The 19822-nt window shown below is 36.7% G+C and overlaps 2 protein-coding genes and 1 long non-coding RNA gene across 3 annotated transcripts in view; 1 reads left to right on the top strand and 2 right to left on the bottom strand.

The window, feature by feature from the left end:
* LOC133524168 (uncharacterized) overlaps nucleotides 1-19822 on the top strand; it is a 137294-nt gene that overhangs the window by 12685 nt on the left and 104787 nt on the right. The gene's annotated exons all lie outside the window — the stretch shown is intronic.
* The window catches only part of LOC133524170 (protein singed wings 2), a 126949-nt gene that overhangs the window by 47243 nt on the left and 59884 nt on the right, over nucleotides 1-19822 (bottom strand). The gene's annotated exons all lie outside the window — the stretch shown is intronic.
* Nucleotides 29-1181, bottom strand: LOC133524160 (uncharacterized). Its single transcript, XR_009800336.1, has 2 exons — nucleotides 624-1181; nucleotides 29-166 (listed from the first exon to the last, which is right to left on the bottom strand). It is a non-coding gene; the product is annotated as an uncharacterized LOC133524160 (long non-coding RNA).

The following is a 19822-nucleotide window of genomic DNA, read 5'->3' as shown; positions in this document are numbered from 1 at the left end:
GTATTTGTATCAGAATAAAACATAGTAATAAGCAAAATATGTATTTATTAGACGCGCACGCTTTTCCTGCGCCACTCTTAATAGTAGTCCGTTTTGCGCATGACGATGAGGAAGTTCTTGAGGAGCGTCTTCATCAATATCTCCTACGATTTCCTCGGGAACATTTCTGCAAGAAAAAGGAGAACATCGGTAAGAATATTAGAATTTAAAGAAGAAATCTAATCATCACTATAAAGAGTAAAAATGTGAAACTTTCTTCATCAATCGCTGAACAATGAAATTTATTCCATTTGCCCTTATCTTCATTTAATAGGGAATATTACGCGAAACTCTGCGTAGGGGTCACAACTACCACAATCCATCACAATCTGAGGGCCTCCGCTAGCTGACGCGGATTATCCGAACGGACGCCCCGTCTAATAACAAATTGTATGAATAGCGCTAAGTGGCGCGGGCGCGTGCGACGGAATTGGCCTGGGAGCAGGACCCGCGAGCGTGCGCACGCGGCGGGCGTCCGCGTCAGCTAGCGGAGGCCCTGAGGGTCTACCGCGAAACAAGAAAATTTCGTTACTTATCTAACCTCTCTATCACTGATGAGAATCTGCAATGTTAAGCTCACTTACCTATAATGTTGCATTATGTTGTATACTACGCAACATGCATTTATTATTGACGATGCCTTCGTCGGGCTGTAGTGTAAGACGCGGTCGTGGCCCAGGCACCGGAATACGTTTTTGAGGTACCCATTGGTACGCTTGATCGTGTTGCGCACGCGACAGTGCCAGACCGTGTACCTACCTTGCTTCTGGGCTTCCCGGGGCAGGATTCAGCACTGGCGTCATGAGCCATGGCTCAAGAGCATACCCCGAGTCACCTGAAATTATTATTTTTTGGTTACATAATACTTAATCATCTGAACAACTAACGAAACTTCCCCCTTGCTTATGCCTTTTTAGGGTTCCGTAGCCAAATGGCATAAAACGGAACCCTTATAGTTTCGCCATGTCCGTCTGTCTGTCTGTCTGTCTGTCTGTCTGTCTGTCTGTCTGTCCGAGGCTTTGCTCCGTGGTCGTTAGTGTTAGAAAGCTGAAATTTGGCATGGATATATAAATCAATAAAGCCGACAAAGTCGTACAATAAAATCTAAAATTTTAATTTTTTTTAGGGTACCTCCCCTACACGTAAAGTGGGGGGTGAATTTTTTTTTTCGCTTCAACCCTAAAGTGTGGGGTATCGTTGGAAAGGTCTTTCAAAACTAATAGGGGGTTTCAAGAAACATTTTTTGATAAAGTGAATATATTCGGAGATAATCGCTCCGAAAGAAAAAAAAAATGTGTCCCCCCCCCTCTAACTTTTGAACCATAGGTCCAAAAAATATGAAAAAAAACGTGGAAGTAGAGCTTAAGAAAGACATTAAATGAAAACTATAGCGGACATGATCAGTTTAGCTGTTTTTGAGTTATCGCAAAAAGTTTTCCCTTCATAGTAAAAAGACTTCTTTAATTAGGTACTGATTATGCAAATTTGCCTATTTGTTTAACTCGGGTGAAAGGTACCATTTACTACACTTTAAGCTCCAGTTTAGCTTATTGTGACGGAAGAGTAACTACGGAACCCTACACTGAGCGTGGCCCGACATGCTCTTGGCCGGTTATTTACATTATGATAGGTATATTAACTTAGTCATGAACTATTTATTCTGTGGTCGTGATCTTAGTACATTTACTAACATGCACTTGCCCCATTCCAATAACCCGGGGTTAACCGGTTAAACCGTTAACCCAATGTGAAATTGTACTGGTAACATGGTAACTCCAGGGTTAACCAGTTAACCCCGAGTTAGTGAAATGGTGCAAGTGGTGCTAAGGGATTTAGAAACAGCGCGCCAAGCGGGATGTTTTGGAAACTCAAAATTCCATACAAAATGACAGTTAACGCAAACGCGTACGTCACGTCTCCCCATCGAATAAATTTACACTAGGTACAGATACACAATTTTCTGCTTACCCAGAAGGAAATACTCCCCAATGTGGCCATTGTACAATCTTCTTAATTCATCCTAAATGGACGAATTGTTAAATATGAAAGAGTCGTGCACACGGCCAGGAAACCTCGTGTTTACTGCCAAGATCTTACAGTTGACATCTGCAATCTGAAGATATAAGGTTATTTATATTCTTATTTGAGAATTGGTGACAACCAAGTAGTAACATATAAGTTATTATTTTAATGAATTATTATAATCAATCTAGATTAGGTACATCATTATCTTAGTCGATTTGTGTTAGATTGTCCCATAGTATTTATATTTCTTTATTTAATTATAATATACATACATTGTGGTCAGTGATGAGGATTTTATGATTAATATAAAAAAATCATTATTTGTAACTAAAATTGAAACTTACTAGCTGTACATTAAGAGCGTGAACGCCTTTCCGATTCAGATATTGCACTCCGTGTGGCACAGGTGGGAAATATTTTCACTTGAGTGCAGTCTACTACACCCAAGATATTTGGCAGACCATATGCATCCTCAAATCCTGAGGCAACTGATCGTCGGGACCGATCAGTTCCAGGAAAAACTATTATCCATTGGTCTTTAAGTCTGTAAAAAGGAGCATATTTTAGATGGCACGTTTTAGAACTTAACCTTAGTCAAACCTAGCTAGTATTGCAATTCCAGATTATGTATCCAATGTAACTAACTACCTGAACATAACTATCAAACAATACCTATCTCATTACACAATACATCAACACTGATGCTTATTCAAAAAAGTAAAAACTACTAAGATAGCCCTAGTATACTCTCACAGTTTTTGATGCCTAGTAGTTCAGTGGTCCAATAAACATACCTTCTGTTCACAGCATCTACAAATTGTTCGAGATACTGTGGCTTACAATCGTCTGACCAATAGATAAACCATGATCCTGACCAGTCCCGTGTTGATAATTGCCATCAGCCAGCAGATGTAATGCTGTTAGAATCTTATTTAAGTAGTTGTACACAGCTTAATTATTTAAGTAAATTTTTTCGCTTAAGAAATATTTAAATTTTAAGGTATAATGTAGCACCTCTGTTATGTTATAAACAACAATTTCACCCAAATATTTGTATCAGCTAATTTTGTGTGATTGTGCGGTATCTTAACATACAAACTTTTGGTACTATATGAGCAACACTGCAATATTATAGCTTTACCTTAAGGTGAGATGGCAATCCATCACCCTTGTGAGGCTGGAGGTCGGCGTTGAGTTCTTCACAAATATATAACACTAACTCCTTTCGTACTCTGTATATATGACGGAACTCTTCGTCCGGCATATCAAAGGGGTTTGCAGCGTCCCTCAAAGATCGTCGCTGAATCCTTCTTCTTTCTTTTTCCTCTGCAGCAGTTGCGAGCTGGAAGAAAAAAAATCTCGACATCCCTGCAAAGAAAATATTGACAATATTATATGCAGCGGAACTTTTTTTTTTTTTGCTACGTCGGTGGCAAACAAGCATACGGCCCGCCTGATGGTAAGCAGTCTCCGTAGCCTATGTACACCTGCAACTCCAGAGGAGTTACACTACTAACTAACTAACTAACACTCAATAAAATCATAGAAAAACGGATACTTACTGATAATTTATACCTTAACATAGGTTTTTTCATGAGCTTTGCATCCACGACAACGCTTGTCGTGACCTAAGAAGCACGTAGATAAAATTAACTATATTGAACTGCCAAAATGGGATAATGTGTCAAATTATCCGACGACCATGTTATGCAAATTGTCGATTGTCATCTATCGCTGTCAAATGTGGATAACTCCTATTATCGTCTGCAACCGTAGTGTGAACGATAAAATCGAAGAAAACTGTCATTTTAACAACAAGATTGTCACCATATCGCGTGATAACTAAGACCATGCTAAGCCCGCAGCGTAATAAGAGTGTAGTACCAAGTACAATTCTTTCGATACATACTTTTTGCAGCTAACTGTACCTATGTTCAATTCAACTTCATGTAAGGTCAGCATGGGAAAGTGTGGCACACAGCCCATTCAGGTATGTGAGGCTGACATTGGGGTCTGTTTATACATTGATTAGTGTTTATTGCGAGTTCATACATTAGCTACTTGCATTAAATGGCAAATGTATGAACCTGCAAATAAATAATAAATAAATAAAATAAAATAGCCTTTTATTTCTTGCGAAATTTTAACATTTTAACATTGTTGTTTAGAGTTAAGTTAAAATAATTTTAGAACCAACATCAAAAAACTATAAGCAAACTTAATTACTTATAGCTTCCCAATGGCAGCTCTAAAACTATTTCAAAATGAATTTTAATATGTAGCAAGAACCCCGTCTTCACAGGTGAAGGCCTCCTCCAGAGTTTTCCACTCATCTCTATCTTGAGCTATTCGCATCCAGTTTTGACCAGCTATATTTTTTATTTCGTCTTCCCATCTAGTAACAGGTTTTCCTATACCCCGTTTCCCTAGTGGCCCTTTCCATGACGTAACATTTTTGGTCCAACGCTGGTCCGTTATTGCCTGCAAATAAGACTAACCAATTACCCTCAACACAAGCCTTATTGAGCTTACTGTGGGACTTAGTCAATTTGTGTAATAATGTCCTATAATATTTATTTATTATATCACGATTGTATAATAGTTATTTACGATACATTAGTGGCGATAAATTGAAACACGACCGAAGGGAGTCTTTTAAATCGACAAGAGTTGCGAATTACCTATTCGCACATGTGTCGTACAACGTTTTACAGTACATATGACCCTTTAAATTTTCGACATACTTAGTTACATAATGTGCTAATTTACACACTAGTGCGTAACACTATAGTAGCACCGTATGTACTGTAATAGTACATTACGATACTAGTGCGAAAATAGGAAATTCGAAACGAGTGGCGATAAATTAAAACACGACCGAAGGGAGTGTTTTAAATCGGCACGAGTTGCGAATTACCTATTTGCACATGTATCGTACAACGTTTTACAGTACATATGGACCTTTAAATGTTCGACACAGTAACGTAATACGCTAATTTTCGCACTAGTGCGGTAAAGTAGCACCATATGTACTGTACATAGTTATTTGTGCAACAAGACAGGAAAGTTGGTTTTTCTTGCGAGTGTTGATTTTGAGTAAGCGAAAGATTCTATAATTGCATCACGAAGCGAGTGATTCTAAGTTAGAATCTTGAGCGTAGCGAGGGAGTTAAAAACACGAGATGTAAAATAACTGCTCTCGTGTGACACGCAACTTTTCACCTCAGTAGTGAGTTCATTATTAAAGGTTAATAAAATTAAACATCAAGTAAAGTTAACCACATTTATTTACATTCATGAATGAAAGGCATCATCATTATGACGAAAGCTTGTCTCACTCACTGGAGTGAGGAAAGTCGCATTTAAATTTCGGTGACAATATTTTTACGAAAGGGTGTAGCATCGGCGGTCGATACTGGAGCTGGGATTTTACGCGGTAGGCCGTACGGCGGTGCACGGTGTGGCGTTATTGTGGCGGAAATGTTTATTTACATCGGTTTCGATTGTGCATTGTAAAAGTGCGCGACTCGCTGCTGTAAAGATAGTGTTATCGGATCGTTCGCTCTTGGTGTTCTCTGTGTACATGCCCGTCGATTCTGCGGAGACTCTTACCGAATTTACGGAATGCCTAGGGGAAATGGCGGCAATAGTGGAGGAGTGCCAGGTAGACTGCGTCTTCATATTAGGGGATTTCAACGCTCACCCGGGCAGACGATTCGGTAAGGAGTTGTTAGACTTTTGTGCGGATGTTAGATGGCAATGTGCGGACATAGACATTCTAGGAGTGGCCTCGGATACATACACCTATGTTAGTGATATTAATGGTACTAAAAGCTGGCTGGATCACTGTGTAGTATCTGAAGCGGCACGGAAACTAATACGGAGTATAAAAATACATTATGACGTGTACTGGTCGGACCATCATCCGTTAGAATTAGTTTGTAATTTAAATTTAATTAGAAATAATAATATTACAAGTAATATAGTACTTATGTAATAAGATTATTTGGGGAGAGCGTGACGCAGCACAATTGACATTATATGAAAATTATTGCAATGAAAAATTTAAATATATTGATTTTCCAATTGTAGCAGGATAGCCTAGGAAAAATTGCCCCAGCGATTTTGGGCCGAAACTGTAATCAAACGATTCCTTTTGGGGAGGTTATACTCTGCACAAAGTTTCATCCCTCTGTTACCCCCTGGGGGTGAAAAACACCCGACTAACCCCAAAACTGTTTTAATTATTTTTTCCTAAACTATGAAAGTGACGAATTTCAAATTTTGTACAAATATTAATAAGATCTATGATTGATCTATGTGCTAAAAAAATATTAACCCCCTAACCATTTAAACTCTTGTAAAAAAAACAAAAATAAAAAATAATCAACCTGTATATCAAGTTTGGCTCATGGTACCACACCATTTTTTTTTTCAAAAATGAACCAGTTTATATTCTACATGATACAAAAGTTTCATGGACCTACTCCAGAAGGAATAACATTGCGAAATTAATATGTATTGGCTCTTTGGTGCGTACTATTCATTGAACTCCCACTAAGAGCCTTGCATTATTAATAAACAATGGCTTGCGATCGGACCGCTGGCGCTGCTCGTGCCCGATTTGAAAAAGGTGGGGATAAAGAAGTATGAATCAAACTCATTTGTATTTATAAAAACATTTTTAGGGTTCCGTAGTCAACTAGGAACCCTTATAGTTTCGCCATGTCCGTCTGCCTGTCTGTCTGTCTGTCCGAGGCTTTGCTCCGTGGTCGTTAGTGCTAGAAAGCTGAAATTTGGCATGGATATGTAAATCAATAAAGCCGACAAAGTCGTACAATAAAATCTAATTTTTTTTTTTTGAGGGTACCTCCCCTTCACGTAAAGTGGGGGTGAATTTTTGTTTTTTGCTTCAATCCTACAGTGTGGAGTATCGTTGGAAAGGTATTTCAAAACTAATAGGGGTCTTCAACAAACATTTTTTGATAAAGTGAATATATTCGGAGATAATCGCTCCGAAAGAAAAAAAAATGTGTCCCCCCCCTCTAACTTTTGAACCATAGGTCCAAAAAAAATGAAAAAAATCGTGGAAGTAGAGCTTAAGAAAGACATTAAATGAAAACTATAGCGGACATGATCAGTTTAGCTGTTTTTGAGTTATCGCAAAAAGTTTCCCCTTCATAGTAAAAAGACATACTTTAATTAGGTACTGATTATGCAAATTTGCCTATTTGTTTAACTCGCGTGAAAGGTACCGTTTCATCCCTTGGTTAACAATTTACTATACTTAAAGCTCCAGTTTAGCTTATTGTGACGGAAGAGTAACTACGGAACCCTACACTGAGCGTGGCCCGACATGCTCTTGGCCGGTTTTTTAAAATTATCTTGGTTTCGGGTCCGAGACGTTGCGTATTAAGCATGATACGAGTATAATGATTAGTGGCTACGAAATAGTACGTTTATTTTAATTTCGCAATGTTCCTTCTGGAGTAGGTCCATGAAACTTTTATATAATATAGAATATAAATTGGTACATTTAAAAAAAAAATGGTGTGTGTACCGTGAGCCAAACTTGAGATACAGGATGATTCTTTTTTCATTTTTGTTTTTTTTACAAGAATTTAAATGGTTAGGGGGTTAATATTTTTTTAGCACATAGCTTTTAGTCTTATTAATATTTGTACGAAATTTGAAATTCGTCACTTTCATAGTTTAGGAAAAAATAATTAAAACAGTTTTGGGGTTAATCGGGTGTTTTTCACCCCCAGGGGGTAACAGAGGGATGAAACTTTGTTGCAGAGTATAACCTCCCCAAAAGGCATCGTATGATTACAGTTTCGGCCCAAAATCGCTGGGGGCAATTTTTCCTAGGCTATCCTGCTACACCCTTTTATGTATATAAATAATACGTATGCCCCTTTGTTTGATTTTTTAAGATTTTTCAAATATTATAAGTGTTTTTGATAATTGTATGGAATTTGTATTTTGTTCCACATCATTTGGCCTTTAACATCAATTAAATGATGGTTTGAACAGCGCCCATAACATTAAGGCACTTACGTAAATGACTAGTAAGCCCAATTCGAGAGCGGCAGCCGCGACCGCATGGCGGGCAGGAGAATGTCATGCCCGGTGACGAAGGTGGGAAAACAGCGCGCTGGTGTCTCAGTTCTCGCCTAGTGTGAAGGAGTTTAAGCCATGCTTCATCGTGTGCAACTACTCCATCTCCCAGGGTCTTCCTCCAGTGCTCGCGGTCTTCAGCCTCCCTTTCCCAGTTGGTGGGATCGATCCGGAAGGACAACATATCTCGCTTTGCGCTATCCTTTAAACGAAGCATTGGTCGCCCAACCGGTCGTTTCGCGTGCGCTACTTCGCTTAGGATAGTCTTATGGCTCCTCTACATGATGGCCCAGCGTAGGCCAGTCCTAGGGACGCATTTATGCGTTAGAGGGAGCAAGTGATATTGCTATCTCATTTCACCGCATAGCTGCGTCCCTTGGACTGGCCTACGCTGGGCCATCGTGTAGAGGAGCCCTTACGTGGCAAACGAGAGGGCTCCATCCTGTGCACGTGCCCCAACCACCGTAAGCGTCTCTGTTTCAAGACTGCTGTGATACTGGGTAAACGTGCGATGCTAAGTACCTTCTCATTTTGCTCCTATCTTATACCTAATAATAATAAATCGAAAAGAGGAAAACAAAGGGGCATAGCTATATATGGTTAATATACATGAAATTGTTTAAAAATATTATTCATAATGTCAATATTGAGGGAGGAAAATGGGGGAAGTGGTCGTCCACTATCCTCTAAAATATTTTGAATGTTTCAACCATAAACCTAGGTAGCAATTTAGCAACTTCTGCTAACAATCTCTGCACTACAATGTAGAATTTAAAATTGGGGGTAAAGTGTCTTTCTGATCGGTCACAAAAGGAGCATTATTTATGAACTATAGAAATAAAAAATATTTCTTTTTTAATTTTTTATTTACTACCTTGAAAGTACAGGCCTTGCTTAAATAAACATAACAAACTATTATTTTATACCAATTATTGGGTTTTTGGTTCAGATAAAAAGCAGTCAAACACATCTAACCCAGTAAATAAATAATATAAAATCCAATCATAAATAATAACAAATGTGTTGTTTTCAACAGTAAATATTAGTATGGACTACACAATGTACTAAATCATAATCATAATCATTCTTTATTGCAACCATGGTACAGTATAGATGTTATACATGATATACAATGTCTCACATGGACCCTGCAAGGGCACAGCATATAATATCTTATTATTCATAATCATAACTCATAACATATTATATTATTATTAACAATGAAGCAATTCTTATATTACACATGAGATCACTAATAAATGTCAAAATAAATTATCAAAGAATGAGTCATCAAAGAAAAAAAATAAACAGAAAACTCATCTAAGATAAGTAAATTTTCTCGCACTTATTTAATGGATAAGACCTGTAGGGCTAAGATGGTCGACTCTTTATCATTTGTCACCATGTCTGTCACGTTCTAACAAATATGTAAGCGCGAAAGTGACAGGCATAGTGACAAGTGATAAAAATGGAGCCATGATGCCACCGCTGATAAGACTAATGATTGTAGTTTAACTTTCTCTGTAGGGCTAAGGTCAACTCTTTATCATTTGTCACCACGCCTGTCACATTCTAACAAGTATGTATGTAAGTGCGAAAGTGATGGGCATAGTGACAAGTGATAAAAATAGAACCATAGTGGCACCGCTGATTTGTTCTTATTTTACTACAGGTTTTTATACTAAGTCAGTGGCAAACAAGCATACGGCCCGCCTGATGATAAGCAGTCTCCGTAGCCTATGTACGCCTGAAACTCCAGAGGAGTAGGAGAAGGAGGTAACTACAGAAACAAATTTGAAATGTTTAATTATCAGTATTAACATACTAGAAACTTAATTATGAAATAGCTGTATTGTTAGAATGTTTTTTGAAGAACTATTAATTTCATACCTTTTTGTTTTAAAATGTTTTTTCAGTTCTGGAGCCGTTTACTGAAACGGCTTTCAAAGGAAAAAATAACTCACTGTATATTTATGTGTTATATATTTTTGTGAATATTGAACATTAAAATATTTTACTGGTAACAACTGAGAATAATCATTCCCACTAGGACCCACCAAAGTAAGTTAATGGTACTACAGATCATTATTAGAAGAAAGATGAGAAAACCCATTCTTTAGCTAGTCTATCTATAACTTAGAATATTGACCTGTTTGGGCCGCTCATCTGATTTGGAGTTTATTCAGTAAAATATTATTTTGCCTAATATTTAAACATTATAACTTACTATATTGATCACTTTCGTATATACTATAAGGGTATTGAGTTATTATGAAACAATTTGTAACTCATAAGCAGACAAGTTAGTGTACAATATTATGTATGTACCTACAACTAATCAGATAGTGGAAAGAAGCAATTTTGTGTCATACAAGGCAACATTGTTTTTAGTTTGTTACTAACTGATGGGTAAGTGCCTATATTTAAATGGGTCATCACAAGACAGTGTACGGATTTTCTGAATTAAAATAATTTTAGATAGTCTTACATATAGCAAACCTGTAATTGAGGTAACACAAACAAAAGAGGCACTATCACCACAAATAAAATTATTATCTTGACAGTCCACGTGTACCTAAATGAGTAACTAGCTGGAACCAGGCGGCGCGAACAACCACGACGTCAACACTTCCAAAAGTTTGTCGTGACACTCTTGCGACCCCAGGCTGCCTTCCTCTAGGATTCTAAGTCTGCTAGTCCATTGATACTTAGCACGAACGAATCATCTTTTAGCTTGAACAGGGGATGAATCTGCTTCGGAGAACCTTTGTTTCGTGAGGGCACGATATATAGATTTATGTTTTCCATTTACCTAGTTAATGACGATTTCGCCAGGAACTGTTCTCATAGGGGATAAAGTTGTCCCGTAGTTGCTTTTAGTAAAGTGATCGCTGGTTTTTATTAACAAATAGCCACAATGGATGGAGTGCCGGGTGTTGACTGTTGACTAAAGAATGGTTTCAAGACTAATTCTTCATTAGCTGCACACTTCCACGTTAGTTTACTGCAGTATAAGCTAACAGTTTAAATATTATCATCGAGCAAAATAACAAAAACAAACATTCTTGACCCGACTTCGCCATTTTTAAGACATGTTTTCATAATTTGACGTATCAAATTATCTGTCAAAATTGACAAGTATGCTCCACGACCAATCACGTTTATGAGCTTTCGAGAAGTCACTTAGATCTTGCTTAGATCTCTAAACCATCTCTTATTGATGTCTTATTGAAATAAGACCGGAATCAAAGTTAACGTCAATTTTGACATATCGTTTAGTTATCGATCTTTTCAATCTCTTTCCAAGAACTAACGCATCTCTAAATCATTGTTCGAATCGGGCCCTTTATCAAGACAAATATTAAATATGGATTATCACACTTAGAGTAATTTATACTTTCCATGGGATATATACTTTTACGCATTATTGAGTGCGAAATCGATGGATGTTTCATTACAGAGTTGCTATGGACACCTTCCAGCTTCATGTAATAGGATCAACTTATTATCCAATTTACATATTTATACACGGTGCTACATGAGGAAACCGAAAGAATTTGACATTGTATTACTGATCACATTTAGAGACTAAAATGTCATATAAACTTTTCTGGATTTCGCCTAGTTTCAGAGTTAATAGCAAAGTAAAAAAAAAAATCTTATCGTAACTTAGTGCAAAACGCCTTTTTGATCGCGATGATGCCATTATGGGGCGTAGTCTAAATATCCTTATAGATAGATGTCAAAAAGTGACAAGTAACCTTTGCAAGAACAAATTTTTACAAAAAAAAAAATATTTTCAGTGCCAGTTTCACCATAACATTAACTTTTTATGTACAAATACGATAAAAATTTGAAAAAAAAAAAAATTTTTTTTGCGAAATTTGCTGAAAGTCATATATTTTTTTTTCCTTCTTTTGGCCTCAGAAGTACGTGGTTAAAATCTTGCGGGTTCCTAGTGAGCACCGTGTATATGCATAGCTCAATCAACTGAAAATAGGTCAAGAACCATGATAGATTGACACGTGGCATTTAATAAATGCTTGTTACACGCCTTTTTAGACAACTTTAGTCAAAGACGAAGGGACCTACTTAAGTATTTGGAAAATCCCTTTTTTGTTTTAAAGGAAACATTCCCATTCGTTTGATTGAATCAATTGAATAAATACTTATAAATTTCAAAGCCTAGTAGTCATTAGGTCAAGTGGAGTATCACTTGAAAAAATAAATTGATTATTTATTGGGACAACATAAGACGACAATATACAGTAAATGAAGCTTAAATAAACTAATCATTAAAACAAAACTACCTGTTACCTTGTTTATAAAACTTAAAATAGACTTAAATAAAAAATGCTCCCCAGGTCGCTATCGTGTGTTAAGGTGCCCAAAAGACTGGCAGCGTTACCTCTTTGAGCAGGGTTGCAATGTTGGTTGATGATAAGATAATGGAAACCTCAGTGCGCGAGTTAAACCAAGTCGCACTTGACCGGTCTTTTTAAAATATAGTATCAGACCTCTCTCAGCATTATGTCCTTCAAAATGGATATTCAAGTCCGTTATAACTTTCAGAAATTATTCCTTTAAGTAAAAAAATATTATCGACATAGCCACAATTTTTATCGTCTAGACATTTATAAATTGTATACATGAAATTCATCGGCGTGGGTTATGCTTAATTCTACCTCTACGAGATGTGACAATAATAAAGACTACTAAATTTTATGTTAGTTGTCAACTGCAATCTGTACAAATTGCCATTTGTACCTACTTAAGTATTGAGAAAAAGCACGAGTGATCCTTTTTTCATATGGACTTTCTCGACTACTTACTATAATCTTGGTTTGATCATAAACAATGATTACACATTTTAAATAACATGTGTCGTCTGATTTGATGATTCTTAAAAAGGCATTTAAAAGCCCAACATCAATTTAATTGCGAATCCCCCTCCCATTCAGTTCGCTAGTTTTGTTACGATTTTGATTGGTTAAGTTTTTGAAAAGGGAACAGACAGTTGAGAACTAATCCTCGATTTTTATTCGACTACGCGATTTCTTTTCGGGTCACGTTCCGGTTATGTTTTCTATGTGAAGGTACGTTTAGAGGAGTTGTTCCGTACTCTTTATCTTTACAACTACCCACAGAAATCAATTTAATCTCAATCAATTTGACAAAATTTCGCCCGTACATCTCCTCCGTACCTGCTTTTTAATTACATTTATAAGCGAGTGAGATGTATAGTAAATAATAACATAAATATTGATAACGTTTTTAAGGTTATATAAAAAAATGTGCATACCTGCAAAACGTTTAACACAAGGAAAAGTTCAGAGTTGGTACAGAGACTACAGATGCCTTCTATATTAAGTAAGAGTACAAGTATATCAGTACAAGTCGGTCGGAGATTAGTACCTACGTATGTGTTAGTTACATGTTTCAGATTACAAGAAAAAGCAATGACTAGAGTTTCTGGAATCATCTTCAGCGTTATTTGATACTACTGTTTATAAGAACTACACGTGGTTGGACTAAATTGGACTCCAAAATGTTATAGATTATGATAAAAACTTACATGCATTTTAGCTGATTAAATCTCGATTTATTTATTAAATTGCCATTTTTTTTTAATCACCTGTACCTACTAAAAAACTGACCAAGACCATGTCAGGCCATGCTCAGTGTAGGGTTCTCTATTAGTTACCCGTCAACATAATGACTAATAGTTGTATTCGCAGCGTTTTTACGTCTTTTACTAAAAAGGGAAGCCCTTTTGCTATTAATTCAAAAACGACTTAACTGATTAATTTATGTTCAATTTAGTTTTCATTAAATACTAGCTGACCTGGTGAACTTCGTATCACCTACGAGTATCGTATTCGTATTATATAAATCTATATTCCCAAATTCCACGGATTATCCAAACATTCTTTTACACATGTTACTGACTTGTACTTAATATACTTTTACAGATGTTACCCTACGTACAATTTTTTTCGGTGCGGTTGTGGTGTGGCATTTCTCTATTTATAAAATGTAAAAAACACAGGGCCTACCGCGTAACTCGAAAATAGAAATTTCCTTACCTGCCTCTCTATCGCTCGAATATGCAAGAGTGATAGAAGGGCAAAGAATTCCAATGCCGTTTATTCCAATTTTGGCCTGAGATTCATAATAAAGGACCCCTTGGATTCTCAGACATCGATTTTCACCTTGATCATAGCAAAAGTGCAGAAATTAAAGATGGCGGCAGTTAATTCCAATGTTGGAAATTTTGACCAGAATTCATAATAAAGCGCCTCTCGGATCCTTAGATATCGGTTTTATTTCGTATTTCATATTTATTAATTGTGTTCATGTACGTAGGTATAATTGCAGATGGAGTCTGTGCAGGTATTTTCATCTTAATCAGAGAAATAAATGCTGAAATTCAAGATGGCGGCCGTTTTATCCAATTTAACTTCTGATTCCTAATGAAGGGCCTCTTAAGTCCTCAGATATCGATTTTCATTTCGATTAGAGCAAAAAGGCAGAATTTCAAGATGGCGGCTGTTTTTTTTTTCAATTTTGACCTCAGATTCATAATAAAGGGGCTCTCCGATCCTCAGATATCGATTTTCATCTTGATCAGAACAAAACTGCTGTAGTTCAAAATGGCGGTCGGTTTTTGAAATTTTGGCCTCAAATTCATTCAAGGCCCCTGTTCGTTTTGAAGACCTATTCATAGGGTTGAAATCATAGATATATGATTATAAGGAGATCATTCGCACAAGTCAGAGTGATAAAGATGCAAATAGACGAACGAATGATCGTTCATTCGATTTGATTGGTTCAAACTTTGTAGTTTGACAAAGTGGTCCTCTGTACCCCTAGTGTAAATTTTATCGACATCATAACGTGACGAACGCGTTTGCGTTAAGTCTCATTTTGTATAGGATTTTGAGTTTCCAAAACGTCCCGCTTGGCGCGCTCTTTCTAAATCCAATACAAAATGAGACTAAACGCAAACGCGTACGTCACGTTTCAAAATCGAATTTATTTACACTAGGGGTACAGTATTATGAGACAATTTGTTATTAAGTATATTGTTTTGTACCGTATTCATTGCGGCGTAAATACTTGGCTTTGCAATAATGTAACTTGTTCAACAGCAATGTCATCATATGTTGAATATTGTTGAAGTGAATCAAGCGACAGTTTATATGGATGAAAATCGGAATATTAGGTTGAATTCATTGTTTTATTAGAAATAAATAGTATTTGTCGTAGGTATTTCCACGTGAAAAGTAATTCCATTGGAGTGGAAATGAATTAAATCAATGTTTGCAAGTAACTATTGTACAATTCGGCATTTTAGATAAAAACGGAATATTCTTTGTGTCTTAGCATTCGTGCATACTAGGTAACAAGTGTAACAACCGACGGTGAACTAGCGGCAGTGTATGCCCATTGAGCTAACAACTGAGGAGTGTCTTTTCAAAAGGACTTATTTCCATTTCTCTTTATTTTTGAACTATCAATGTAGCTCTCTGCTCTTTGCGTATAACATAAAATTACGCATTTTCATTAAGATTAAAGTTCTAAAATGTCTCTGCCGGATGTTCTCTAAAAAACCGGCCAAGAGCATGTCGGGCCACGCTCAGTGTAGGGTTCCGTAGTTACTCTTCCGTCACAATAAGCTAAACTGGAGCTTAAAGTATAGTAAATTGTTAACCAAGGGATGAAACGTTACCTTTCACCTGAGTTAAACAAATAGGCAAATTTGCATAATCAGTACCTAATTAAAATAAGTCTTTTTACTATGAAGGGAAAACTTTTTGCGATAACTCAAAAACAGCTAAACTGATCATGTCCGCTATAGTTTTCATTTAATGTCTTTCTTAAGCTCTACTTCCACGATTTTTTTCATATTTTTTGGACCTATGGTTCAAAAGTTAGAGGGGGGGGGACACATTTATTTTTTCTTTCGGAGCGATTATCTCCGAATATATTCACTTTATCAAAAAATGTTTCTTGAAAACCCCTATTAGTTTTGAAAGACCTTTCCAACGATACCCCACACTCTAGGGTTGAAGCGAAAAAAAAATTTCACCCCCACTTTACGTGTAGGGGAGGTACCCTAAAAAAAATTAAATTTTTAGATTTTATTGTACGACTTTGTCGGCTTTATTGATTTATATATCCATGCCAAATTTCAGCTTTCTAGCACTAACGACCACGGAGCAAAGCCTCGGACAGACAGACAGACAGACAGACAGACAGACGGACATGGCGAAACTATAAGGGTTCCGTTTTATGCCATTTGGCTACGGAACCCTAAAAAAGGTTCAAATATCGAAGTTCGGATCAAAAGGGCTTATTTCTGTCTTATACATACACAGTGTTCCTTGGCTGATATTGTTATTGCACTATGATTATCTTCTGACCTAGTAACAATAAGTTTTAATGATGTTTATTAAGGTTTAAGGTTTATTTTAACCAACTATATCACCAAAAATTGCACAATTTAAATACTACTTCATGTATAATAATTAACACTTTTATTATACCCAAACTTAAACACTACCATAACATAAATTTTAGTTTCTGTGTAACAAGTTATTGATTTCGAAAAAGTTTATTCATGGAATGTGCAAATCAAAAAGTGAATATCTCACAAGGCCACAACAAAACGGCCTAATTCCTGAAGTTCGCATCAAAAGTGCTTAATTCTGAACTTGTATAGTTACGACTTACGTGACAAACTGTTATTTATTGCTTTACTATAAAAAATACTCATCGACGGCTCGCCGCACACTGAATCGCCAGTGCGTATAAACAAGTTGGCGGCCAGCCGCGAAGCGGGCCGCCGCTCTCCATTCAACCGCCGCGGTTGAAATTTTGTGGCGGTAAAATGCGTACGATCACAAACGGTTACATATTAAACTGGAAAAGCGGCTAGCCGCCCCCGCGGTGAACCGCTAGCGCGTAAGAGGCCTTAGTAATGGAGTCCCGTTTTACCCTTTGTGTACGGAACCCTAGAAACAGTGTTTCTTTTCCCTTAACTTCGCATGTCAAGTTACAATTCAGCAAGTAGTAGGTATAAGTGTTCCGCCGATGGCGCCAATCAATAGCGCTAAGGGTCATAAGACGACACTCGACACTTGTTTATATAAACGCCTACGTTACAGAAAAAAGCAAAGACCAGAGTTCTTAGAAAGGGATCAGCGGCGTCACTTGATGCTAGTTTTTTAATCACTTGTTGACGTTGTTGGGCAATCTGATATAGCTTGTTATTTTGTACATATTTTTACTACACTGCATATTTGTTCTTCCTTTGTCACTATTTTGAATTTTTAATATTATATTACGATTGTTAACATTCGAAAAATAAGTATTTATAGATGACAAGGTAATACAAAATAATACCATGTCCGAACGGGATGGTCTTATGGACCGTTCAACAGAAGAAGCGTCAAGACGTCAGAATGTCTAAACCGTAGACAATGTATGATTTCCAAGCAAACATGGTCATTTACCCTATAAATACTATTGAATACTAAGTTTCTCTGTGAAGATGGCATGTGCAATTGTGCAATATCGGGAAATCATTAAAACATGTTTCATATGTAAACTTATCTTCTTGTGCACACCAATGGTGTTTTTAATTTGGTCGCATTGTGCATGTTCTGGCGCTCACCGGCGTACGCGGTGGCATCTCTGTGATAAGTTGAGTACGAGTACTACTACTTATTGCTTTTAGTTAGTCATATTTTGAGCGATAAATAGTTGAACAGGAAGGGTAAAAAAACAATATTAAGGCTACGATGGAAAGCGATAATCACAACATATTAATCAAAGAAGAATTAAGTAGGTAGGTAATTAAATAATCGGACAGACAGACGGACATGACGAATCTATAAGGGTTCCGTTTTTTGCCATTTGGCTACGGAACCCTAAAAACCCCTACTCCACTTTAATCAAATCATGTTTTAGGTTACACAGTATAACCAACTAAGCAAAATGCAATTACTACGAGTAATCCCTACCTATCATATAATAGACTGACATTTGAGAACTTTCGACACTAGTATGCGCGTTTAGGGACTTTTTTATATCGTGCGCTCAACTGTCACTATCATGTCACCCTAAATCTAAAATTGGTGATTAAATTGTGGAGGTGTGGATGCAAGATGAGAATGACGCATTTTCTTCTGACCTAATTGTGAGTTTGATCATCCCGTCTCGTCTGGCCTTAAGAAGAGCTAACTGTGCGTGATCCGTTTCGTATACGTAGCCTGGGCCGCGTGCTCTGCAGATCGTGGGGAATGTGGATACATGCAGTTGACCAATGTACCCCGTGGGAGACGTATTAAGCGTGTGCGTGCATTGGTTTGCTGTAAAAATGTTGACGATGTGTGCAGCAGTGGAGTTCCGGTTTAACGCGCGGTATCAGACAGGGACGGCTGTTGATTTGGCTCTCATTTACTTATCTGCTACAATAAGCGTGACCATAACATTTTCTGCTGCGGACGTATGATATGCGCATGTGTAGACATCATAATATTTATAATGACAAGACATGACAGATACTAAGCGTCACATTCTGACACCAAATGGTAGAAATAGACGAATCGATCGAATTGAGAACCACGTCTATCGTAAGCTCTCCAATTTTACCCTATTGTCTATTTTAAGCCCATTTTTTAAACAGTAGCCATCGCGTTAAATATTATTAGGCAGTGAAACATATCACTTGATTAAATTGCAAGTCAACAATAGCTATACAAATTAAATATGTACACACAAAAGTTTGAAACTGCATAGAAGCCTACTAAATTCTGATTCAAGGTTACAAAAGAAAATGCACCTGGAGTGAACAACGAATTTCGAGTGAACTTTTGCATAACATTTAATTCAACTTTTCATTTATCGTCACAACGTAGCAGCGAGTGAGTAATTTCAATAGGTACCTACCTATGTGACCAGCATTCATCAAGATTTAATTAAGAGAAAGTGCTAGTGAAGCTCATTGGGTTAGTAATGGAATTAGAAACGTAATGTTTACTCTCCTTTGGGTAGTATAAGTAATGAAAATGTTTTATGTACACTAAAATAAAAAGGAATCCTAAATACATTTAGGCATATACTTGCCAGTAGATACCGACGGAATAAATTGAAATTTAATAATAATTTTGGAATTACTGCGACTAACATGATTCATTGCAGCCAAAGTTGATAATAGATATCTTTAACAATTAGGGAACAAATCAAATTATTTTATTATAATTTAATTATTAATTTTTTTAATTAAGTTTTTATGTAGTCACACTGCTATACAACGTGTCTCTACCCTCTGGACATAGATGAGTAGGACGGGTCGATTAGGGTATTTCTAATATATGTACAAAGTCTCATTTCAAACGACACAGTATTAACGGAGAAATTAATAATTTACGATTTAATACTTCGGAACAGCCAGTATGTAGATACACGGTAATGAAAGAGTATTTCATGCTCATGTCACTAGTGTCACTTTAATCATATCGTCATCATTGAACGACTAATACAGTATGCTCCTATTTATTGATGATTTATTTGAAATAAATTAACTTTTTTTTTGTTTATATAATCAAATAATTTACCATATTCTAATATG

Source organism: Cydia pomonella, chromosome 13, assembly GCF_033807575.1.
Source record: "Cydia pomonella isolate Wapato2018A chromosome 13, ilCydPomo1, whole genome shotgun sequence".
Taxonomy (NCBI): domain Eukaryota; kingdom Metazoa; phylum Arthropoda; class Insecta; order Lepidoptera; family Tortricidae; genus Cydia; species Cydia pomonella.
Note: the sequence above shows the minus strand (reverse complement) of the source record. Positions and strands in the feature narration are given on the sequence as shown.